The sequence below is a fragment of the Hyla sarda genome, chromosome 10, assembly GCF_029499605.1.
Source record: "Hyla sarda isolate aHylSar1 chromosome 10, aHylSar1.hap1, whole genome shotgun sequence".
NCBI lineage: Eukaryota > Metazoa > Chordata > Amphibia > Anura > Hylidae > Hyla > Hyla sarda.
In genome coordinates, this window is record NC_079198.1 from 26725835 (window position 1) to 26752319 (window position 26485).

Sequence of the window (26485 nt, forward strand, 5' to 3'; positions counted from 1 at the left end):
TTTTCCTGTGTAGGCTCAAATGATACACCTGGATAAAACATGAGGCGCCCGCCTTTGGCCTTTATTTCTTTTCTTTTCTAACTATACACAGATAGATACAGACAGCCACGGAGGAAGCCGTGGGAACCAACCCCCGTGACTACTTACCCAGGTCCTCGAGGCTTATTTATTATGTGATTACTCTAAAATTACTCTAAAAAGGGTACTCCAGTGTAAAACAATTTTTATTCGTGCTTCACATCGATTCACACAGTAAATACCGTATTTTTCGCCGTTTAAGACGCACTTTTTCTTCCCCAAAACTGGGGGGGAAAAGTTGGTGCGTCTTATACGGAGAATACACCCCTATCGCGGTGGTCCCTGCGGCTATCAATGGCCGGGACCCGCGGCTAATACAGGACATCACCGATCGCGGTGATGCCCTGTATTAACCCTTCAGACGCGGCGATCAAAGCTGACCGCCGCGTCTGAAGGGAAAGTGACACTAACCCGGCTGTTCAGTCGGGCTGTTCGGGACCGCCGCGATTTCACCGCGGCGGTCCCGAACAGCCCGACTGAATAGCCAGGTTAGTGCTTACAGGACACCGGGAGGGACCTTACCTGCCTCCTCGGTGTCTTCTCCGTTCAGGGATCCCCTGTATGCCGGCGCTCTCCTTCCTCATCACGTCGTCGCGTACGTGCATCTGCGTGCGTAACGACGTGATGGCGGCGACGGAGAGCAAGGATACCCGGCTGGGAGCAGAGACATTCCGGAGCGATGGGGACACGGCAACAGCGATGGAGCGACATCCAGGGCAGCGGTGACGGGTCCGGAGTGGCGGGGACACGTGAGTATTACCTCCTATGCAGTGGTCTTCAATCTGTGGACCTCCAAATGTTGCAAAACTACAACTCCCAGCATGCCCGGACAGCCAACGGCTGTCCGGGCATGCTGGAAGTTGTAGTTTTGCAACATCTGGAGGTCTGCAGGTTGAAGACCACTATTGGGTTCAAAATGATTAGTAGCAATGATTAAAATGGTAGATTATCATTGCAGTTATTATTAGCCACTACAGTTCTTATCCAAAAAATACTGCACACTAGTAGAGGTAACTACAAGTGCAGGTATAGGTAAATATACAGGCCTCCTATATATGTATATCATCACCAGATCGTGCAGTATAGCATATTACATCACCATAATCCATAGATGTCAGAACAAGATAGATGGTACACATATATAGCGCCACTTATTTGATGTACAGTGCAGTGAAGCATAGTACAAATAATAACATTGGATTGTGTATGGCTCTATCCAATGAGGATACTCCTGAGTCCATTGGGTATGCGTCCATGCCTACGTCTGTGTCACCACTAGTGCTGCGAGAGGACAGCAGATAGAGGAAAGTCTGGGATGGGTGCAGGGCCGGTTATGCCTATAGGCAAAATAGGCAGCCGCCTAGAGCGCCCTCTTCATGGGAGCGCTGCTCTGCCCACTGCAAAGAAGTTAGCAACCAGCCGGTATCTGAAGCATCCGCCGCTCATCCGAAGCACCCGCTCAGCCAGAACCACTGTCTCGCGAGGAGGGGGTTTGTTACAGTGTGTCACCCCAGTAGTAAGGTGATTACATGAGTAGGGGTTTGTTACAGTGTGTCACCCCAGTAGTAAGGTGATTACATGAGTAGGGGTTTGTTACAGTGTGTCACCCCAGTAGTAAGGTGGGGCGTGTTAAATGCTGGAGCCAATGGGTGGGGGCAAAATTAGCTTTCGCCTAGGGTGGCAAAAATCCTTGCACTAGCCCTGGATGGGGGTCTGTATTCATCTTGGGTGCTATGAAGGTGGTAATATGCACAGCTTGTGATAAATATTGTAGGTTAGGGGAATATAATTTACAAATCGGCTGGGCATCAAGTAAACACTATGCCACTTGTCAGAATCTCCTTAATAGATGACACTATGAATAAATGTTACTGTCTTAGGCTGCATTCACATTACGGTTTAAGCCTACGGCTGCCGGATCCGGTAGGGTGAGGGGAAAACCGGGTGCTCCCATACCCCAGCCGGCCTGGGCCAAAATCCATTTACTTTAATGAGCCGACCGAAGTCAAACAGTGACTCGGGTCGGCTCATTTGTTGCCCTGTATCCAGTTTTGTGACTGGACCTAGAACCGCGGCAAAGGGAAAAAGAAAATGACCGCCAACACCTGCGCCCGGATTAGCCGGCATAGCTCCAGGTCCAATTAGCAATACAAGAAGAAAGCTTTCCAGCGCGGGATAAAGTGCAACAGGTACTTTGAGGATCACATGGACAGCACAGAAAATACCAAATCATCTGCTATGATTAAAGGGGTACTCCGCCCCTAGACATCTTATCCCCTATCCAAAGCATAGGTGATAAGATGTCAGATTGCCAGGGTCCCGCTGCTGGGGACCCCCGGGATCTCCGCTGCGGCACCCATCTATCATTACTGCACAGAGCAGACTCGCTCCATGCGTAATGACCAGCGATACAGGGGCTGGAGTATCATGAAGTCACGGCTCCGCCCCTTGTGACGTCATGGCACACCCCCTTAATGCAAGTCTATGGGAGGGGGCGGGATGGCCGCCACGCCCCCATCCATAGACTTGTATTGACGGGGCGGGCCGTTACGTCACAAGGGGGCGGAGCCGTGATGTTAGGATGCTCCGGCCCCTGTATTGCCCGTTATTAAGCACAGAGCGAGTTTGCTCTGTGCAGTAATGATAGCGGGGTGCCGCAGCAGAGATCCCGGGGGTCCCCAGCAGCGGGACCCCGGCGATCTGACATCTTATACCCTGTCCTTTGGATAGGGCATAACATGCTAGGTGCGGAGTACCCCTTTAAGGATCCAGCTTGACCCGAAACGCGTTGGTGTCTTCTGTGCTGTCCATGTGATCCTCAATAAAAGTACCTGTTGCACTTTATCCCGTGCTGGAAAGCTTTCTTCTTGTAAAACCGCGGCATACTACGGTTTTAGGTCCGGTCAGAAAACCGGATACGGGGCAAAAATGAGCTGACTGAAGTCATCATTTGACTCCGGTCGGCTCATTGAAATTAGGTTTTCACTTCCCCCAGCTGTATCTGGTTCCCGTATAGTTAAATCGTAGTGTGAACCCAGCATTAGAACAGTCCAGCCTCTGGTCAGAATGATAAAACCTTATGATAATGAAACGTCCTATACAAGACGGCTTTGCTAATCCCAGTGATTTTCAGATCTGTAGTCTAGTGTACAGCCACGGATTGGAGGGGCAAGCTGTGCATAACTAGCTTGCCCCCTGACTGGTGAGCAGTTAAGGGGTTAAGAAATATACAGGCAAGGTTTTTAGCCCCATCCCCCGCCTGTAAAAACTTGTTGGTAACTATAGTGGTATGTCCCATGGGTGGGGGGGAAGGAGTGCACCAATCAGGGGTTTAATAGTTTCCCGGGCTTTCAGGGGCCCTCCCCTGGGTATTTATAGCTGGGGTGTCTCCCTTCCCCCCCTCAATCTGCCCAGGACCCGGAGTTTTGCCCTCCCCCCCTCCCTTTTTTGTATCTCTGTTTATTGTTAGTCACAGCTTGGCGGTAAGAAGACGGTGAAAGCGGGGTCAACCCGGGGTAGACCTCCACACAGGACAGTGTGGCAGCACCTCTCGGGTTGGTAAGAAGCCAATCGGTGTCTTTGTTACAGTTAAATTGTTATTTATATAAGTAATTTTATAAATAAAGCTGTGGCCGATCCCCACCCATAAAATAGTTGAATTGTTGTTGTGTCAGTTATTATTTAATTAATTATTGTAGTAAGGGGGAGGGGTAGTTATAGCCTGCTAGGAGCTAATTGGGTCCCAACAGTCAGAAATACTGCATATACCTGTGGTTAAAAACAGGTATTGAAAACTGAACGCTGATCGATTGTAATAATAAGCAACAAGACCAGTTTTGCAAAGTGAGGGCTACTATCTTAAAATCAGTACAAAAGTAGAAAAACAATGAAAAGTCACTTAACATGTTAGGGCAGTTTTTACCAACCAGGGAGCCTTCAGCTGTAGCAAAACTAAAACTCCCAGCATGCCTGTTTTTTTGTAGTTTTGCAACAGCTGGAGACACGCTGGTTGGCAAACACACTGAACAGCGCTAGTTAACAACTGGTATATATCTATATAGCCAGGAGCCAGGGTGGTAAGTGAGGCTCTGTTCACATTATGCATTTTTAGTAGTGGAAGGCTGTCTGGGAATATTAAGGGTTGTAGTTCAGCAACAGTTCCAGGCTCCATGTTGGAGTGATACCATGAAGGCGGTGAAAATTTTGCTGGGGAAAAAACGTCAGAAAAAAAAAAAAAAAAAAAAAACAGAAAAGCGCTGGAAACATAGCCTTAAAGAAAAAGTCTCATGCTTAAAATTACAGAAAAACTTATCCCTTATCCGCAGCATAGGGGATAAGTTTTATATTGCGGGGGGTCCGAGCGCTGTGGCCCCCCGCGATCATCTGTACAGAGCCCCGGGTCTCCAGCCATTCAGCAATCTTCATCTCTCCCATAGAGATAAATGGAGGGAGCGTGGCGGCCCCTGCTTCGGGCGGGGGTCATGACGTGCCACTCTGTGTGAGAGCCGGGGCTCCGTACAGACGATCACGGGGGCCACATTGCGCTCGCACCCCCCGCAATATAAAACGTATCCACTATCCGCAGGTTTACTGTAATTTTGGGCATGACACTTGTCCTTTTAAGCAGTCATGTTTTTCTAAACCTGTACAACTGCTTCAGAGACCGTAAAATGTAAAGGTTTAGTTCACCTTTACGACCATGGTTGTGGGTATCAAAAATGAAAATGCCATAGGAGAGATCTCATTCATCAGGATATTTGTTTTTCCTTTTCCTCTGGATCTTGCTTTAGCATTCCTTTTGATCATTGCAGCATGAAATTAGTATTTTTTGAGATCGTGATGTCATGCTGTTTTTGCTCTGCTACCCTGAGGGCAGTCATGGATATAATATAGTATTGTTCTCCATTGGTATAAGCCATCACATTTCTTATCATTTCTATTGTGTGGTTAGTAAGGAATGTCCCAATGAATTCACAAGTGGATGCTTATCTTGACACCTGTTGCCATGTAAAACACGCCCGGGCAACTCGTGGTGACATTTGTTAATTCATAAATCTAAATATAGATTTTAATTGCTGAAAGAAACTGAATTCCTCCAATACTTTACAGTTCTTAAGACTTTTAGCACTACTACATATACCCACCACTACCACATATACCCACCACTACCACATGCCCACCACTACCACACTCACTACTACATATACCTACTACTACATATACCCACTACTACACATACTGTCACGATTCGGCTAGCTGGATGTGGATCCTCTGTGTCAGCGAAGGATTGGCGTGGACCGTGTCGGTGGACCGGTTCTAAGATGCTACTGGTATTCACCAGAGCCCGCCGCAAAGCGGGATGGTCTTGCTGCGGCGGTAGCAAACAGGTCGTATCCACCGGCAACGGCTCAACCTCGCTGACTGCTGAGAAGGCGTGGGACAGAAGGACTAGGCAGAGGCAAGGTCAGACATAGCAGAAGGTCGGGGCAGACGGCAAGGTTCGTAGTCAATGTGGATAGCAGGAGATCTGGAACACAGGCTTGGACAACACTAAACGCTTTCACTGGCACAAGGCAACAAGATCTGGCAAGGGAGTGCAGGGGAAGTGATGTAATAAGGACAGGGAGCAGGTGGAAGCTAATTAGGCTAATTGGGCCAGGCACCAATCATTGGTGCACTGGCCCTTTAAATCCTAGAGAGCTGGCGCGCGCGCGCGCCCTAAGGAGCGAAGCCGCGCGCACCAGGACATGACAGCCGGGGGCCGGGACAGGTAAGTGACTTGGGATGCGATTCGCGAGCGGGCGCGTCCCGCTATGCGAATCGCATCCCCGCCGGCAATGTCAGTGCAGCGCTCCCGGTCAGCGGGTCTGACCGGGGCGCTGCAGAGAGAGGAACGCTGCGAGCGCTCCGGGGAGGAGCAGGGACCCGGAGCGCTCTGCGTAACACATACCCATTACTACATACACCCATTACTACATACACCCACTACTACATATACCCACTACTACACATACCCACTACTACATACACCCACTACTACACATACCCACTACTACATATACCCACCACTATATACCCACCACTACACATACCCACTACTACATATACCCACTACTACACATACCCATTACTACATACACCCACTACTACATATACCCACTACTACACATACCCACTACTACGTACACCCACTACTACACATACCCACTACTACACATACCCACCACTACACATACCCACCACTACATATACCCACCACTACACATACCCACTACTACATATACCCACTACTGCATGTACCCACGTTGAGTGTCTACGTATCCATGTATCCATAATGTGCAAACATAATGCATGTGCTGTACTATACCAAACTTCTCAAGATATATACTTACCCTTCTGAGCAAATTAAACAGCAGCCTTTCTTTCCTTGACCAAGTGTTAATGTAGGTCATTGCACGGCATTGTCATTGTGGTGGCCCAGTATGGGAGATGTTGCCCCGTACCCTTGCTGCCCTATGTTCAGTGTCCCCAGGGCCCCTTGCACCAGTTTCCCCCCTGTACATATGTTCGGCAGCGTATTGTATTTTTAGTGTAATGTATTTTTGAATTTACTTTCTGTCTGACCACAGTGCTCTCTGCTGACACCTCTGCCCACATTAGGAACTGTCCAGAGCAAAAGATGTTTGCTATGGGGATTTGCTCCTGCTCTGGACAGTTCCTGCCTATAGGCAAAATAGGCAGCCGCCTAGGGCGCCCTCTTGGGGGGGGGGGGGGGGGGAGGCGCTGCTGAGGTTTTTTTTTACAGTGTGTCACCTAAGTAGTGAGGGGGGTGTCACAATGGACAGGGTCAAGGGGGCGGCAATGTAAGCTTTCCCTTAGGTTGGCAAAAATCCTTGCATCAGCCCTGTGTCCGGGAATAGAAAAACAGAGCGATTTTTTTTTTTTTTTTTAAGCAGAAACAGTACCACACCAGTCCTCAGGTTGTGTGGGATATTACAACTTTAACAGAACTGAGATGCAATACCACACACAACCTGAGGACAGAGTTGGTCCTATTTTTTAAAGAAATCATTTTAGCTTTCTAATCCCAGTTAACCACTTGAGGACACAGTCGATTTTAATTTTTGCATTTTTGTTTTTTCTCCCTGCATAAGAGACATAGGGGGAGATTTATCAAAACCTGTGCAAAGGAAAAGTTACCCAGTTGCACATAGCAACCAATCAGATCGCTCCTTTCATTTTGCTGAGGCCTTGTGAAAAATGAAATTAGCGATCTGATTGGTTGCTATGGGCAACTTGGCAACTTTTCCTCTGGACAGGTTTTGCTAAATCTCCCCCATAATTATTTTATTTGTTCATCCACAGGGTCACTATGGGGGTTTGTTTTTTGTGGACAGTCAAAGGCTCTGCTAGGATGGTAAGCCAGAGTGTGCCATCCTTTATACATCAGATAGCTTGGGATCTCCCATGGCCTGGCACTTCACTGGACTCTGGACTGGGATTGTTTTAGTCCTGTGATTTAAATAAAGCTGTGGCAATTTTGGTACAAAAAAAAAAAAAAAAAAAGTCTATGGGTGAGAGCTATTAAACCTTATGCATAGGAACAGTGGAGCAGTTGCCCATAGCGACCAATCAGATTCCAGCTTTCATAAAAAAAAAAATTAAAAAAAGGCCTCTGAAAAATGAAAGCTGATTGGTTGCTATGGGCAACTACTCCACTGTTCCTCTGCACAAGGCTTGATAGATTTCCCCCTATGTTTATAGTAGACGAGGGTCCGTTCTGTATCCAAAAGTCAAAAAATATTTCTGGAACTGACTTGCATATTAAGAAAGTCTGGTAATCCAATATGTTATGGCAGTGTTTCCCAACCAGAGTGATTCCAGCTGTTGCAAAACTACAGCAACCAGCATGCCCAGACAGCCAAAGGCTGTCCGGGCATGCTGGGAGTTGTAGTTTTGCAACAGCTGGAGGCATCCTGGTTGGGAAACACTGAGCTATAATGTCGGAAACTTCAATCTTTTCCACTGAAGCGATTTTAGACTGTAGAAATTGTGACTTAAATGGGAATGCCAGTACTTAAAGGGGTACTCCGGTGGAAAACATTTTTAATCAACTGGTGCCAGAATTTTTATTAAAAATATTTACCCTTACAGTACTTTTTAGCAGCTGTATGCTACAGAGGAAATTCTTTTCTTTTTGAATTGTCTTGTCCACAGTGCTCTCTGCTGACACCTGATGCCCGTATCAGGAACTGTCCAGAGCAGGAGAAAATTCCCATAGCAAACCTATGCTGCTCTGGACAGTTCCTGACACAGAGAGTGGTGTCAGCAGAAAGCACTGTGGGATAAGACAAAAAAGAAATTCAAAAAGAAAATAATTTCCTCTGTGTCATACAGCTGCTAAAAAGTACTGGAAGGGTAAAGATTTTTTAATAGAAGTAATTTACAAATCTGTTTACCTTTCTGGCACCAGTTGATTAAAACATTCCCCCCCCCCCCCCCCCCCCCCCCCACCGGAGTACCCTTTTAAGCCCTTATTCCCTATCCACAGGATAGGGAATAAGTATATGATCGCAGAGGGGTCTGACCGCTGGGACCCCCTGCAATCTGCTGCCTGGGGTCCCAGCTCTCCTCATGCACGGAGCGGTTAGCCTCCATGCATCTCTATGGGAAAGCTGGAGATACAGCACTTGTGTATCTCTGGCTCTCCCATAGGAATGCATGGAAGAGGTGTGACGACCACCGCTCTGTGCATTAGGAAAGCTGGGGCACTGGGCAGGAGATTGTGGAGGGGGGTTAGGGGTCCCAGAGGTCAGATCCCCGCAATAAAACACTAATCCCCTACCCTGTGGGAATAATTTGTTAGGTTCCCCTTAAACCAAATTAAACTTATCTATGAATAATTTGCAGCAGTTAGAAAGTGATGTGGTGCGAAGTCCGGGTGCCATGATGACGGAGGCTGTATTGAAGCCAGGAATGTGAGTACAGAGATTTTTTTCTTTTACTAGACAGCCGTTGCATGTTTCTTAAAAAAAAAAATTCTCTCAGACAACCCCTTTAACTGGAAAGGCAGTGCAAAAGAGTGTACACAAGCAGACTGAGACTGACATGTTAAGGGGGTTGTCCTGGATTAGAAAAATGCTGCTTTTTTTTTTTTGCAAAAAAAAAAAACAGCACCTCTCCTATTTAGAGGTTATGAATGGTATTGCAGCTCGGTTCCATTGAAGTGATTGGGACAGAGCTGCAGTACTATAGATATAACCGGTGGACAGTACAGGGGCGGATCCAGAGTCGAGTCTCGGGAGGGGCACTATTAGAGTATTTTGTGTTGGCGGACAGAAAACAAGATGTTGCTCACGGAACTTACAATATTATTAAATGTATCATACAGTCCTAACCTTGGTTAAGACTCTTAGGCCATGTTCACATGTCAGAATAATTATCAAATATACCAATTGCCACAGAATGGGAAAGTGCTAAAGAGGTTTTTACCATTTAAAACTACAGCTCCCAGTATGACCTAAGCAGTGGTGAGGGGATGCTGGGAGTTGTTGTTTCACCCATCATTACTGTAGAACTTACAAGTGACTCCAGCTCTGATGGGACACAGTAAGGAGAATACAGAATGATATCAGTGACTACAGGTGACGTCTTCTCTATAGTCTTTCCTTATCTTATTCAGATGTACATACCGCCAGGAATTGTTCCAGCTATATTTTCTCTCAGCAGAACTTGACGCCCAGATGGTTTCTATGTCAGCGGATTCTGATCCTCTATATGAAAACAATAATTATTATAATACTGCCAAACACTGTATTCTTCTAATACAATACCGCCACACACCCTCTGAATATAATTCTGACACACTGTACCTCCTGAATATACAACACACTGTACCCTCTGTATATAATACTATCACACACTGTGTTCTCTAAATTTAATGCCACCAAACACTGCACCCTCTGAATATAATACTACCACACACTGCACCCTCTGAATATACTACCACACACTGCACTCTCTGAATATAACTTGCTGTGCATTACACCCTCTGAATAAAATACCCAAATGTTTTGTGGCCCATAAAAAACGTACCACCCCAGAAATTCCTCATCATATACACTATACTTCTGAAATGCAGAACACTCTGTGCCTTCACATATAGTAATAATGCCCCATCTTGTGCCCCTACATATACTAATTATGACCCGTCCTGTTCCCCCCACATAATAATAATGCCCTCTGTCCTGTGCCCCTAACATATATTGGCCCCTGTGCTGTGCCCTTCACATATAATGCCCCCGTTTTTTGCCCCTCACATATAATGCCCTCATCATGCGCCCCTCACATATAATGCCCCCTGTGCTGTACCCCTCACATATAATGCCCCCTGTGCTGTGCCCCTCACATATAATGCCCCCATCCTGTCCCCTCAGGGGGCATTATATGTGAGGGGGACAGCACAGGGGGCATTTTATGTGAGGGGTGCATGATGGGGGCATTATATGTGAAGGGCGCATGATGGGGGCATTATATATGAGGGGCGCATTATGGGGCATTATATGTGATGGGCACAGCACAGGGGGCATTATATGTGTGGAGCACAGCACAGGGGGCATTATATGAAATAATGCATTCTGTGCTGTGCCCCTCACATATAATGGCCCCTGTGCTGTGCCCCTCACATATAATGCCCCCTGTGCTGTGCCCCACACATATAATTTATATGTGTGGGGCACAGCACAGGGGGCATTATATGTGAGGAGCACAGCACATGGGGCATTATATGTGTGGGGCACAGCACAGGTGGCATTATACGTGTGGAGCACAGCACAGGGGGCATTATATGAAATAATGCCTCCTGTGCTGTGCCCCTCACATATAATGGCCCCTGTGCTGTGCCCCACACATATAATTTATATGTGTGGGGCACAGGGGGCATTATATGTGAGGGGCACAGCACAGGGGGCATTATATGTGTGGAGCACAGCACAGGGGGCATTATATGAAATATAATCCTAGCGCCGGCATGTTTTGCCAGTGACTGAATCTCCACCTGGAATATCTCCGGACGGAGATTCTGTACTGAGCATGTACACTTTATGGGGGAGATTTATCAAAACCTGTGCAGAGGAAGAGTGGTGCAGTTGCCCATAGCAACCAATCAGATTGCTTCTTTCATTTTCCACAGGCCTCTTTAGAGGCCTGTGGAAAATGAAAGAAGCAATCTGATTGGTTGCTATGGGCAACTGCACCACTCTTCCTCTGCACAGGTTTTGATAAATCTCCCCCTATGACACCCAAAATATAGTGAGCCAAACCATAGGGCTAACCCCTTGCCACTGTATTGGCCAAGTGTTAGAGGGTGGTTGAGCGTTCTTCTTGGAATAAACAGTTGCAGACTGTAATGATAACATAAAAATGAACAAATCTCGAATAACGCACAGAAACTTTGTTGTAGTTCCCTCCTGGTGTCACTTGTACTTAAAGGGGTACTCTGCCAAAAAAAAAAAAAAAACATCTTATCCCCTATCCAAAGTAGTATGGCATTTCCCAACCCCCACCCACCCTTTCCCCCAATTCTTCAACAGAAATCCTTGAGTCACATGATGAATGAATCACCTCACTTGTAATGATAAAAATGTAAAGGAAAAAACGCCAAATAATAAACGCCAAGAATAAAACCCACTATTTTTAAGAAAAATAAAAAGCAATAATAACTGCATCTTGGGAGTACGAAAGACAGGGCATTTTCTTGTGGAATATTTTTTTTTTTTCCAGGTAAAAACAAAACAAAACAAAAAACAAAACATAAGTTGTATGAAAATGTAGTGTTACAAGACACTTTTCTATGATAGAACAGAACAAACAGAAGAAGAAAAAAAAACTATAGACACTTGCAGTAATGCCTTATCTTCTAATAAACACAGACCTCAAACCAAAGTCACCAAAGTTCTTAAGCAACTTTAAAGGGGTACTCCGGTGAAAACCTTTTTTTGTTTTAAATCAACTGGTGGCAGAAAGTTAAACATATTTGTAAATGACTTCTATTAAAAAAATCTTAATCCTTCCAGTACTTATTAGCTGCTGAATGCTACAGAGGAAATTCCTTTCTTTTTGGAACACTGATGATATCACGAGCACAGTGCTCTCTGTTGACATCTCTGTCCATTTTAGCAACCATGCATAGCCGATGCATAGCAGTTGTATGCGAAGGGCAGTGTGGTGGCTCAGTGGTTAGCACTGCTGCCTTGCAGTGCTGGGGACTTGGATTCAAATCCCACTAAGAACAACAATAAATAAAGCGTTATTATTATTATAATAACGTCAGCAGAGAGAACTGTGCTCGTGATGTCATCAGAGAGCATTCCAAAAAGAAAAGAATTTCCACTGTAGTATTCAGCAGCTAATAAGTACAGGAAGGTTTAAGATTTTTTAATAGAAGTAATTTACAAATATGTTTAACTTTCTGCCACCAGTTGATTTAAAAGAAAAAAGGTTTTCACCGGAGTACCCCTTTAAAGGCATTTTAAAGGAGCTTTGGCCGGCTCCTTACATGACAGTATGCTCAGCCGGCGATACACAGACAGCGCTGTGACGTTTCGAGCCTAAGAAGCCCACAGCCAGCAGCACCAGAGGAACGTGATGCTGACATCTCCGCAACGGGGGAACATAGGAAGGTAAGTTAAAATCTAAATTTTTTTGCATCCCGGGCACAGGATGAGTTAAAACATTTTCGCTGCATATCTCCTTTAAGCTTAATTCAGAAACAATGGCTAATACTGTACAATCTAACATCAGCCAAAAAAGGGCCCTCTGTATAATAGTTATGATTGTAGTAAAAACTCAAAATCAACATAGGGGAATTGTAATCTAAGGTAAGGATACTGAGATAGGGAGGAAAAAAGAATCCTGTCTGAGACCAAATACAATCGCTGGTTATCTAATGATCCATCACTATTGTCCAGAAAGAATTCTGTGATTAACAAACAAAGAGATTACTTGTTATTCAGAAGCTTTACACCACCAGTTTTTTACCACTTACCTAATTTACAAAAAGACCAGTTTAACCTTCCCTGAAGACCATTAACACTAGGATTGTCTTCTTGACCATTTTACCATCTTAATAGACTTTTCCAAAAATATGTCACCAGACCTGACTCCTTCGTGCAGGATACTGCCAGGTTAATTGCAAATTGGAGCATATAGAATGGCAACCTGATTATAAATAGGTATCTCTGCATGTGGCCACTATATACCATTTTCTAGAACACAGACCTGATCACAGACACATTTTTTGTAATGTGGTGACCCAGTACAGAATCACATGTTCTTCTGCACTCCTGCCCATACTGTGTGGCAGACGCTGCTTCAATGTCCGTCTTGGGCCCACTCTCCTCAGGACTCTTTATAATCCACTGTATAATGTAATGTTATGCAATATTTAATGTATTGGTATTTTCTATGCACTTGTTACTTTAAGAAACCTGTTGTCATGGACCTTGTTGTTAAGGGAGTATGCAAAGGTGAACCAGGTGACTTATCCGGCCAATGGGATCTCTCTAAATTCCTCCCATATATAGTGAGCTCCCACTCTTAGTGCTCTTGCTGTGGTACAGTTTGGTGAAGTGTGCAGTCTGTCTGTGAGGTGATCCTGAAGAAGGCCTGAGGCCTAGTCCAGCAACCACGCATCTGCTACCCCACTACCCAGGTGAAAGTCAAAGCCTTGCGGTAAGCACTAAGTTCAGGGAATTTAATACAAGTCAAGTCCAGCAAGTTAGTCAAGTCCAAGTCACGTGGGTTGCATACAAGTCAAGTCAGTCAAATACAACACAATCAACTATAAGTCCCAGCAATCCGATAAGCTTCCCAAAGTTCACCCTGCATCTCCTTAACGCTAATCTGAGCTGTAACATATTTTACTATCTTTCCAACCTCAGTAAAGCATACCAGTTATCCGTAACCTGCTTTCGGATTGATTATTTGCCCCGTGCCTGGCACAGGAGAAGCTGATCTACCACGGGTGGTGTTTAGGTCAACCACGCCCTGGCGTAACGAAACGTTTAATACACACATTACCCTCACCCGACACCACAGTATGAAGATCATCCACAAAGGAAGCTAAGACAAATACATTTGAAATAAGTTATGTAACTGTAAATAACAGACAACCCTAACTTTTTAGGTAAATAGTCATGGTGCAGAAAATGTGTATCAAATGAATTGGTCTTTACAAGAGACTATTAATTTGCAAGTAAATCAAAATAACAAATCATGCATTAAAATAACACACCAGCAGTTACTCAGCTCTCCGATACCATACTGGTTCCCATTTCAGGCTCCCTCTGGCAACCCAGTCTTTTTTTTTTTTTTTTTAAGCAGATGTCAGTTGACCACTGCAGCCAGTCAGCAGCCTCAGGGGTCACATGCTGTACTCGGGCATCGCCGCTCATGACGGGAGACCTTTTTTATGGAGCCATGATGAGGGCCTTTAAAAAAAAAAAAAAACTTTGATAACCCTTTAAATATTTAAGTATATAATGCCACTTGTTTAAGAAGCATACTGCTCAAGGTCTTAACTCAAGCCCAATGGGCTCCAGAACAAATTTTAATTTCAAATGTATTACAATTTTGTATATATATGATAAAATTCTAATAATACAGCCAATAAAGAATACTACTATAAAAGGAACACATATTGTTCCACATAATGGGAAAGTGCAAAATATGTTTTTACCATGTAAAACTAAAGCCCCCAGTATGACTTTAGCAGTGTTAAGGGTATGCTGGGAGTTTTCGTTTCACCCATTATTACTGTAGTACTATCAAGTTATTACAGCATTGATGGGACATAGTGAGGAGAATACACAATGATATCAGTGACTTCAGGTGACGTCTTCTCTATAGTGAGGGGAATGCACAATGATATCAGTGACTTCAGGTGATGTCTTCTCTATAGTGAGGAGAATACACAATGATATCCGTGACTACAGGTGACGTCTTCTCTATAGTGAGGAGAATACACAATGATATCAGTGACTACAGGTGACGTCTTCTCTATAGTGAGGAGAATACACAGTATATCAGTGACTACAAGTGACGTCTTCTCTACAGTGAGGAGAAAACACAATGATATCAGTGACTACAGGTGACGTCTTCTCTATAGTGAGGAGAATACACAGTATATCAGTGACTACAGATGACGTCTTCTCTACAGTGAGGAGAAAACACAATGATATCAGTAACTACAGGTGAAGTCTTCTCTATAGTGAGGAGAATACACAATGATATCAGTGACTACAGGTGACATCTTCTCTACAGTGTGGAGAAAACACAATGATATCAGTGACTACAGGTGACGTCTTCTCTATAGTGAGGAGAATACACAATGATATCAGTAACTACACGTGACGTCTTCTCTATAGTGAGGAGAATACACAATGATATCAGTGACAACAGGTGACGTCTTCTCTATAGTGAGGAGAATACACAAAGATATCAGTGATTACAGGTGACGTCTTCTCTATAGTCTTCCCTTATCTAATTCATATGGTACATACCACCGGGTACAGCTAAATCTCTCTTCAGAACTTGATGTCCAGATGGCTCCTCACTTTATCAGCGGAGTCTAATCCTCTATATGAAAATGATAATATAATGCTGCCAGGCACTGTATCCTCTGAATATAATTGTTAGGAATCACGGCAGGTGTACGGCAGGTGGTGGATGTTACGCCGAGCGCTCCGGGTTCCCGCTCCTCCCCGGAGCGCTCGCTACACTCTCGCTCCCGCAGCGCCCCGGTCAGATCCACTGACCGGGTGCGCTGCGATACCGCCTCCAGCCGGGATGCGATTCGCGATGCGGGTGGCGCCCGCTCGCGATGCGCACCCCGGCTCCCGTACCTGACTCGCTCTCCGTCGGTCCTGTCCCGGCGCGCGCGGCCCCGCTCCCTAGGGCGCGCGCGCGCCGGGTCTCTGCGATTTAAAGGGCCACTGCGCCGCTGATTGGCGCAGTGGTTCTAATCAGTGTGTTCACCTGTGCACTCCATATTTATACCTCACTTCCCCTGCACTCCCACGCCGGATCTTGTTGCCATTGTGCCAGTGAAAGCGTTCCCTTGTGTGTTCCTAGCCTGTGTTCCAGACCTCCTGCCGTTGCCCCTGACTACGATCCTTGCTGCCTGCCCCGACCTTCTGCTACGTCCGACCTTGCTTCTGTCTACTCCCTTGTACCGCGCCTATCTTCAGCAGTCAGAGAGGTTGAGCCGTTGCTAGTGGATACGACCTGGTCACTACCGCCGCAGCAAGACCATCCCGCTTTGCGGCGGGCTCTGGTGAATACCAGTAGTGACTTAGAACCGGTCCACTAGCACGGTCCACGCCAATCCCTCTCTGGCACAGAGGATCCACCTCCTGCCAGCCGGCATCGTGACAGTAGATCCGGCCATGGATCCCGCTGAAGTACCTCTGCCAGATGTCGCTGACCTCACCACGGTGGTCGCCCAGCACTCACAACAGATAGCGCAACAAGGCCACGAGCTGTCTCAACTGACCGTGATGCTACAGCAGCTACTACCACAGCTTCAGCAATCATCTCCTCCGCCAGCTCCTGCACCTCCTCCGCAGCGAGTGGCCGCCTCAGGCCTACGACTATCCTTGCCGGATAAATTTGATGGGGACTCTAAGTTTTGCCGTGGCTTTCTTTCACAATGTTCCCTGCACTTGGAGATGATGTCGGACCAGTTTCCTACTGAAAGGTCTAAGGTGGCTTTCGTAGTCAGCCTTCTGTCTGGAAAAGCTCTGTCATGGGCCACACCGCTCTGGGACCGCAATGACCCCGTCACTGCCTCTGTACACTCCTTCTTTTCGGAAATTCGAAGTGTCTTTGAGGAACCTGCCCGAGCCTCTTCTGCTGAGACTGCCCTGCTGAACCTGGTCCAGGGTAATTCTTCCGTTGGCGAGTACGCCGTGCAATTCCGTACTCTTGCTTCAGAACTTTCCTGGAATAATGAGGCCCTCTGCGCGACCTTTAAAAAAGGCCTATCCAGCAACATTAAAGATGTTCTGGCCGCACGAGAAATTCCTGCTAACCTACATGAACTCATTCATCTAGCCACTCGCATTGACATGCGTTTTTCCGAAAGGCGTCAGGAGCTCCGCCTGGATATGGACTTTGTTCGCACGAGGCGTTTTTTCTCCCCGGCTCCTCTCTCCTCTGGTCCTCTGCAATCCGTTCCTGTGCCTTCCGCCGTGGAGGCTATGCAAGTTGACCGGTCTCGCCTGACACCTCAAGAGAGGACACGACGCCGCATGGAGAATCTCTGCCTGTACTGTGCCAGTACCGAACACTTCCTGAAGGATTGTCCTATCCGTCCTCCCCGCCTGGAAAGACGTACGCTGACTCCGCACAAAGGTGAAACAGTCCTTGATGTCAACTCTGCTTCTCCACGTCTTACTGTGCCTGTGCGGATATCTGCCTCTACCTTCTCCTTCTCCACTAAGGCCTTCTTGGACTCCGGATCTGCAGGAAACTTTATTTTGGCCTCTCTCATCAACAGGTTCAACATCCCAGTGACCAGTCTCGCCAGACCTCTCTACATCAATTGCGTTAACAATGAAAGATTGGACTGTGCCGTGCGTTACCGCACGGAACCCCTCCTAATGTGCATCGGACCTCACCACGAAAAAATTGAGTTTTTGGTCCTCTCCAATTGCACTTCCGAAATTCTCCTTGGACTACCCTGGCTTCAACACCATTCCCCAACCCTGGATTGGTCCACAGGGGAGATCAAGAGTTGGGGTCCCTCTTGTTTCAAGGACTGCCTTAAACCGGTTACCAGTACTCCTTGCCGTGACCCTGTGGTTTCCCCTGTAACCGGTCTCCCTAAGGCCTATATGGACTTTGCGGATGTTTTTTGCAAAAAACAAGCTGAGACTCTACCTCCTCACAGGCCTTATGACTGTCCTATTGACCTCCTCCCGGGCACTACTCCACCCCGGGGCAGAATTTATCCTCTCTCTGCCCCAGAGACTCTTGCTATGTCTGAGTACATCCAGGAAAATTTAAAAAAGGGCTTTATCCGCAAATCCTCCTCTCCTGCCGGAGCCGGATTTTTCTTTGTGTCCAAAAAAGATGGCTCCCTACGTCCTTGCATTGACTACCGCGGTCTTAATAAAATCACGGTAAAGAACCGCTACCCTCTACCTCTCATCTCTGAACTCTTTGATCGCCTCCAAGGTGCCCACATCTTTACCAAACTGGACTTAAGAGGTGCTTATAATCTCATCCGCATCAGAGAGGGGGATGAATGGAAAACGGCATTTAACACTAGAGATGGACACTTTGAGTATCTGGTCATGCCCTTTGGCCTGTGCAACGCCCCTGCCGTCTTCCAAGACTTTGTTAATGAAATTTTTCGTGATCTCTTATATTCCTGTGTTGTTGTGTATCTGGACGATATCCTGATTTTTTCTGCCAACCTAGAAGAACACCGCCAGCATGTCCGCATGGTTCTTCAGAGACTTCGTGACAATCAACTTTATGCCAAAATGGAGAAATGTCTGTTTGAATGTCAATCTCTTCCTTTCCTAGGATACTTGGTCTCTGGCCAGGGACTACAAATGGATCCAGACAAACTCTCTGCCGTCTTAGATTGGCCACGCCCCTCCGGACTCCGTGCTATCCAACGTTTTTTGGGGTTCGCCAATTATTACAGACAATTTATTCCACATTTTTCCACCATTGTGGCTCCTATCGTGGCTTTAACCAAAAAGAATGCCAATCCTAAGTCATAGAGATGTGGGGTGAACTTCAGAGACGATGGGAATGTCGGCGCTGACCAAGGAGAGGACAATAGAGCCAGGTGTGTAACGAACAGATTTAATCCAATGCGACGCGTTTCACCGCGCTTGCGCGGTTTCATCAGGCATCATGCCTGATGAAAATGCCTGATGAAACCGCGCAAGCGCGGTGAAACGCGTCGCATTGGATTAAATCTGTTCGTTACACACCTGGCTCTATTGTCCTCTCCTTGGTCAGCGCCGACATTCCCATCGTCTCTGAAGTTCACCCCACATCTCTACGCCATTTCTGGGAAGGCTGCAGACTGAGATCATCATACCAAACGTACATCTTGGTTGTGTGGGAGTACGCACAACCTGGCAGGGTGAGCCTTACTTTTTCCCTCCCCCTCCCACACACCTGTGATTCGTTGGTTCTTCACAAGGGAGCGCCTGTTTTTCTCTCTTTGCTTTACAATCCTAAGTCATGGCCTCCTCAAGCGGAAGACGCCTTTAAACAGCTCAAGTCTGCCTTTTCTTCAGCTCCCGTGCTCTCCAGACCTGACCCATCTAAACCCTTCCTATTGGAGGTTGATGCCTCCTCAGTAGGAGCTGGAGCGGTCCTTCTACAAAAAAATTCTTCCGGGCATGCTGTTACTTGTGTTTTTTTTTCTAAGACCTTCTCTCCGGCGGAGAGGAACTACTCCATCGGGGATCGAGAGCTACTAGCCATTAAATTAGCACTTGAGGAATGGAGGCATCTGCTGGAGGGATCAAAATTTCCAGTTATTATTTACACCGATCACAAGAACCTCTCCTATCTCCAGTCTGCCCAACGGCTGAATCCTCGCCAGGCCAGGTGGTCTCTGTTCTTTGCCCGATTTAATTTTGAAATTCACTTTCGGCCTGCCAATAAGAACATTAGGGCCGATGCTCTCTCTCGTTCCTCGGATGCCTCGGAAGTAGAGCTCTCTCCGCAACACATCATTCCTCCTGACTGCCTGATCTCCACTTCTCCAGCCTCCATCAGGCAAACTCCTCCAGGGAAGACCTTCGTCTCTCCACGCCAACGTCTCGGAATCCTCAAATGGGGTCACTCCTCCCATCTCGCAGGTCATGCGGGCATCAAGAAATCCGTGCAACTCATCTCTCGTTTCTATTGGTGGCCGACTCTGGAGACGGATGTTGTGGATTTTGTGCGAGCCTGCACTGTCTGTGCCCGGGATAAGACTCCTCGCCAGAAGCCCGCTGGTCTTCTTCATCCTCTGCCTGTTCCCGAACAGCCTTGGTCTCTGATTGGTATGGACTTTATTACAGACTTACCCTCATCCCGTGGCAACACTGTTGTTTGGGTGGTCGTTGATCGATTCTCCAAGATGGCACATTTCATCCCTCTTCCTGGTCTTCCTTCTGCGCCTCAGTTGGCAAAACAATTTTTTGTACACATTTTTCGTCTTCACGGGTTGCCCACGCAGATCGTCTCGGATAGAGGCGTCCAATTCGTGTCTAAATTCTGGAGGGCTCTCTGTAAACAACTCAAGATTAAATTAAACTTTTCTTCTGCTTATCACCCTCAATTCAATGGGCAAGTAGAAAGAATTAACCAGGTCCTGGGTGATTATTTACGGCATTTTGTTTCCTCCCGCCAGGATGACTGGGCAGATCTTCTACCATGGGCCGAATTCTCGTATAACTTCAGAGTTTCTGAATCTTCTTCCAAATCCCCATTTTTCGTGGTGTACGGCCGTCACCCTCTTCCCCCCCTCCCTACTCCCTTGCCCTCTGGTGTACCCGCTGTGGATGAAATATCTCGTGATCTTTCCACCATATGGAAAGAGACCCAAAATTCTCTCTTACAGGCTTCATCACGCATGAAGAAGTTTGCTGATGAGAGAAGAAGAGCTCCCCCCATTTTTTCTCCCGGAGACAAGGTATGGCTCTCCGCTAAATATGTCCGCTTCCGTGTTCCCAGCTACAAATTGGGACCACGCTATCTTGGTCCTTTCAAAATTTTGTGCCAGATTAATCCTGTCTCTTATAAACTTCTTCTCCCTCCTTCTCTTCGTATTCCTAATGCCTTTCACGTTTCTCTTCTTAAACCACTCATCATCAACCGTTTCTCTCCTAAACTTATCTCTCCCACTCCTGTCTCCGGTTCTTCAGACATCTTTCCCGTAAAGGAGATACTGGCCTCCAAAAAGGTCAGAGGAAAAACCTTCTTTTTGGTTGACTGGGAGGGCTGTGGTCCTGAAGAGAGATCCTGGGAACCTGAGGACAATATCCTAGATAAAAATCTGGTCCTCAGGTTCTCAGGCTCCAAGAAGAGGGGGAGACCCAAGGGGGGGGGGGTACTGTTACGCCGAGCGCTCCGGGTTCCCGCTCCTCCCCGGAGCGCTCGCTACACTCTCGCTCCCGCAGCGCCCCGGTCAGATCCACTGACCGGGTGCGCTGCGATACCGCCTCCAGCCGGGATGCGATTCGCGATGCGGGTGGCGCCCGCTCGCGATGCACACCCCGGCTCCCGTACCTGACTCGCTCTCCGTCGGTCCTGTCCCGGCGCGCGCGGCCCCGCTCCCTAGGGCGCGCGCGCGCCGGGTCTCTGCGATTTAAAGGGCCACTGCGCCGCTGATTGGCGCAGTGGTTCTAATCAGTGTGTTCACCTGTGCACTCCATATTTATACCTCACTTCCCCTGCACTCCCTCGCCGGATCTTGTTGCCATTGTGCCAGTGAAAGCGTTCCCTTGTGTGTTCCTAGCCTGTGTTCCAGACCTCCTGCCGTTGCCCCTGACTACGATCCTTGCTGCCTGCCCCGACCTTCTGCTACGTCCGACCTTGCTTCTGTCTACTCCCTTGTACCGCGCCTATCTTCAGCAGTCAGAGAGGTTGAGCCGTTGCTAGTGGATACGACCTGGTCACTACCGCCGCAGCAAGACCATCCCGCTTTGCGGCGGGCTCTGGTGAATACCAGTAGTGACTTAGAACCGGTCCACTAGCACGGTCCACGCCAATCCCTCTCTGGCACAGAGGATCCACCTCCTGCCAGCCGGCATCGTGACAGTGGATTCTCTGGACCTGTGTGGATGGAGACTTGAGCGGTGCCAGGGAGCGGGATCTAAGGTGCCACTAGATTTCACCAGAGCCCACCGCAAAGCGGGATGGTCTTGCTGGAGCAGGTGGCACCCAGGTCGTTACCCCTGGCACGACTCGTCCACACAGGTAGCTGGGGGGTGAGATGACACTGACAGGGACTGGCAGAACATAGCAGACAGGACGTGGCGGGCAGGACTTGGCAGGCAGGGCAGAAGGACAAGGCAGGAGCACAGGTACAGGACAGGCCGGAACTAGGAACAGGTACACAGACTCGGGAACAGGACTTGACTCAGGAACAGGACTATCACAGACAACCAAGATCCGGCCTAGGGAGCAGTGAGGAGCAGATACTTATGGACCAGAAGACAGGTACAGACACTTAAACTAATAAGGTACTGGCCCTTTAAGAAAACAGAGCTCCGGCGCTCGTGCGCCCAAAGGGCTAGAGGCACACACGCCGGGGACAAAGGGGAGCAAGAACACAGGACGGTGAGCGACAGGCTGAGACTCGCATGCAGGCGCGTCCCGCACTGCGAATTTCAGCCCCGCCGACAGCAGGGACAGAAAGCGCTCACTGCCGGCAAATCCAACCTGAGCGCAACTGTAATAATAATACTGCCACACGTTGCGCTCTCGGAATAAATACCTACCACACACTTTATCCTCTGAATAGAATATTATTCCACACTGTACTCTCAAAATATATTATACTACTACACACTGTGCTCTCTGAATAGCAACCTGCCACACACTCTACTCTCTGAATAGAATACTACTGCACACTGCGCTCTTTTAATATGATGCTACTGCACATTGTACCCTCTGAATATGATGCTACTGCACATTGCACCCTCTGAATATAATACTACCACATACTGTACATTTGGAATATAATAATACCACACACTATACCCTCTGCATATAATACTGCCACACATTGTATCCTCTGTATATAACACTACCACACACTGTACTGATACTATTACATACTGCGCCTCTGAATATAACCTTGCCATACGGTAAACCTTATATGATACACAATACGTCTGAAATGCAAAACACTGTGTGCCCCTCACATATAGTAATAATGCCTCCTGCCCTGTGCCCCTACATATAAAATATAACAATGCCAAGTGATGTCACAATACAGGGATAAAACACCCAATGATGTCACAATACAGGGATAAAACAGCCAGTGATGTGACAACACAGAGATAATACACACAGTGATGTCCCAGTACAGAGATAATACACACAGAGATGTCACAGTACAGGGATAATACACAGTGATGTCACAGTACAGAGATAATACACACAGTGATGTCACAGTACAGGGATAATACACACAATGATGTCACAGTACAGGGATAATACACACAGTGATGTCACAGTACAGGGATAATACACAGTGATGTCACAGTACAGGGATAATACACACAGTGATGTCACAATACAGGGATAATATACACAGTGATATCACAGTACAGGGATAATACACAGTGATGTCACAGTACAGGGATAATACACACAGTGGTGTCACAGTACAGGAATAATACACAGTGATGTAACAGTACAGGGATAATACACAGTGATGTTACAGTACAGGGATAATACACACAGTGGTGTCACAGTACAGGGATAATACACACAGTGGTGTCACAGTACAGGGATAATACACAGTGATGTCACAGTACAGGGATAATACACAGTGATGTCACAGTACAGGGAGAATACACACAGTGATGTCACAAAACATACACAGTGAAGTTACAGTACAAGGATTATACACCGAATGACGTTACAGTACAGGGATAGATGCTTTAGTGTGGGGCTAAAGGGCTAGCTGCTTTGGGCCCCCAGGAATGACAGGGCCCAGGGCAGCTGCCCCTTTTGCCCTCGTTAAACACAGCCCTGACCATGATCACCCATTCACTCCATACTGTTTTTGAATAAAAACACTACACAAAAGCCAATTTATTTCATAGAGAGGCCATATGGTGACACATGTAAGTTGTAAGTAGCCTCTTTAAACACAGTTACATCCAGTGACTACAGGTGATGTCTTCTTATTGTAGTTCCTTGTCACTTTATTTCTCTATCCATAGCGACCAGCCACAACTTATCTTTACAAGTCACGCCCCCTTCTGGCGATCGCAGCAGCGCAAAAACAGCATTCGGAAAATTTACTTCATGGCCAGTGAAGTACCCCTTTAAGTATTGTTACATGAGTGAAACAACTTATACAAAACATACTGATCAGTACAGCTGCCGCGTCTCTCCTTTATTGCAGTACAAACGTCTTGCACATTCTGGTATTTTATTTATTCTCTACAGCAGTGTTTGCCGACCAAGGTGCCTCTGTCTTTGCCAACCATCATGCCCAAACGGCCTTTGGCCCTTTAATGAATTTTTTTTTAAATTTGTTATTATTAATAGATTTTACTTTGTCTAAATTGACCCACCATCAGAAATAAATTGTATTTGCATGAAGAATTTATTGTACTTATCACATGTATAAACAATGAATTGTGCCTCTATTTGTTTATTAACCTTTGTTTATTATTTATTCACATTGTTATTGCTTTCTAAACTGAACAAATATGCAGAACACCGATATCTTTTTTTATGTTTACATATGCAAATCTGTTTGCATCTACCTTCCCCTGTTTTGCTGTCTTTTTTATGTTATATCTTATTTATGAGTAAAGCCTGTTGTTAAAGCATGTTGCATTGTATACTTTGCTTATACAAGGAGTTATTTTCCCTCTGACATATTACCTGAACAGTTAGAGGGGCTACAAAGCCATGAAACTCAAGAAAGGTGGGGGGGGGTCGATCGACAAAGAAGTTATGTGCTATCCACCAGTTGTATACCGCTGTGACACAACATGCACTGTATACAGTACATTTCAGCTCTTACATTTACCCAACTGTGGTATCGGACGGAGTAATGTGTGTATTAACCCCTTAAGGACCGGGGTTTTTCCCGTTTTTACATTTTCGTTTTTTGCTCCTTGCCTTTAAAAAATCATAACTCTTTCAATTTTGCACCTAAAAATCCATATGATGGCTTATTTTTTGCGCCACCAATTCTACTTTGTAATGATGTCAGTCATTTTGGCCAAAAATCTACGGTGAAACAGAAAAAAAAATCATTGTGCGACAAAATTGAAAAAAAAAACGCAGTTTTGTAACTTTTGGTGGCTTCCGTTTCTACGTAGTACATTTTTCGGTAAAAATGACACCTTATCATAATTCTGTAGGTACATACGATTAAAATGATACCCTACTTATATAGGTTTGATTTTGTCGGACTTCTGGAAAAAATCATAACTACATGCAGGAAAATGAATACGTTTAAAATTGTCATCTTCTGACCCCTATAACTTTTTTATTTTTCCGTGTATGGGGCGGTATGAGGGCTCATTTTTTGCGCCGTGATCTGAAGTTTTTAACGGTACCATTTTTGCATTGATAGGACTTATTGACTTATTTTTTTGCGCGCACGCCATTGACCGAGCGGGTTAATTAATGATATATTTTTATAATTCGGACATTTCCGCACGCGGTGATACCATATATGTTTATTTTTATTTACAGTTTTTTTTTTTATTGGAAAAGGGGGGTGATTCAAACTTTTAATAGGGGAGGAGTTAAATGATCTTTATTCACTTTTTTTTCCACTTTTTTTTTGCAGTGTTATAGGTCCCATAGGGATAATCACTCATAAGAAACCAGTGATCAACGATTCTGCCGCATGACTGCTCATGCCTGGATCTCAGGCACTGAGCAGTCATTCGGCGATCGGAAAGCGAGGAGGCAGGTAGGGGCCCTCCCGCTGTCCTGTCAGCTGTTCGGGATGCCGCGATTAGCCGCGGCTATCCCGAACAGCCCGACTGAGCTAGCCTGCAACTTTCACTTTCACTTTTAGCCGTGCGGCTCAGCTCTGAGCGTGCGGCTAAAGGGTTAATAGCGCGAGGCGCCGCGATCGGCGCTGCGCGCTATTAGAGGCGGGTCCCGGCTTCACTATGACGCCGGGCCCGCCGTGATATGACGCGGGGTTACTGTGTAACCCCGCGTTATATCAGGAGAGCAGGACCAAGGACGTACCGGTACGTCCTTGGTCCTTAAGGGGTTAACCTCTTTGTGACGCCAGAGCGTTGTTGACCTATACACCAGCTTGTAGACCAGCTTCACCTGTGCCAGGCATGGGGCGCAGACGCAAGGTTACGGTTAACTGGTATGCTTTACTGAGGTAGACAAGGTGTTAAAGTCCATACAGCTCAGATAGGCACTAAGGAGATGCAGGGTGAACTTAGGGAAGTGGGCGTCCCGGTACAGGACATGGTCCTGTACCCTCCCTAAGCCCCTGAGGTAGAGTCCCTGCAGTGCATAAGGCTCTCCTGCAGGGTTCACCCCTTTGCTCACCTTCTATCGTCTCATATAAATGCATTGTATATATTGTGTATGCATTGTCAATATGTATAAAGTTTGTACAAATGTGTACAGAAGTGTTAGTCATGTGAAGCATTGTCAT

General features: G+C 46.5%; 1 protein-coding gene across 3 annotated transcripts in view; it reads left to right on the forward strand.

Moving 5' to 3' along the window:
* TRPM4 (transient receptor potential cation channel subfamily M member 4) overlaps positions 1 to 26485 on the forward strand; it is a 215750-nt gene that overhangs the window by 67302 nt on the left and 121963 nt on the right. Inside the window, exon 1 of one of the 3 annotated variants that reach the window (XM_056541825.1) lies at positions 8989 to 9056. The exons of 1 other annotated variant lie outside the window; for it this stretch is intronic. The gene's annotated coding sequence lies outside the window, so the exon portion shown is untranslated. Of the gene's footprint in view, positions 1 to 8988; positions 9057 to 13739; positions 13810 to 26485 lie in introns of those variants that run through there. One more of the 3 variants, XM_056541827.1, reaches the window with a different exon arrangement.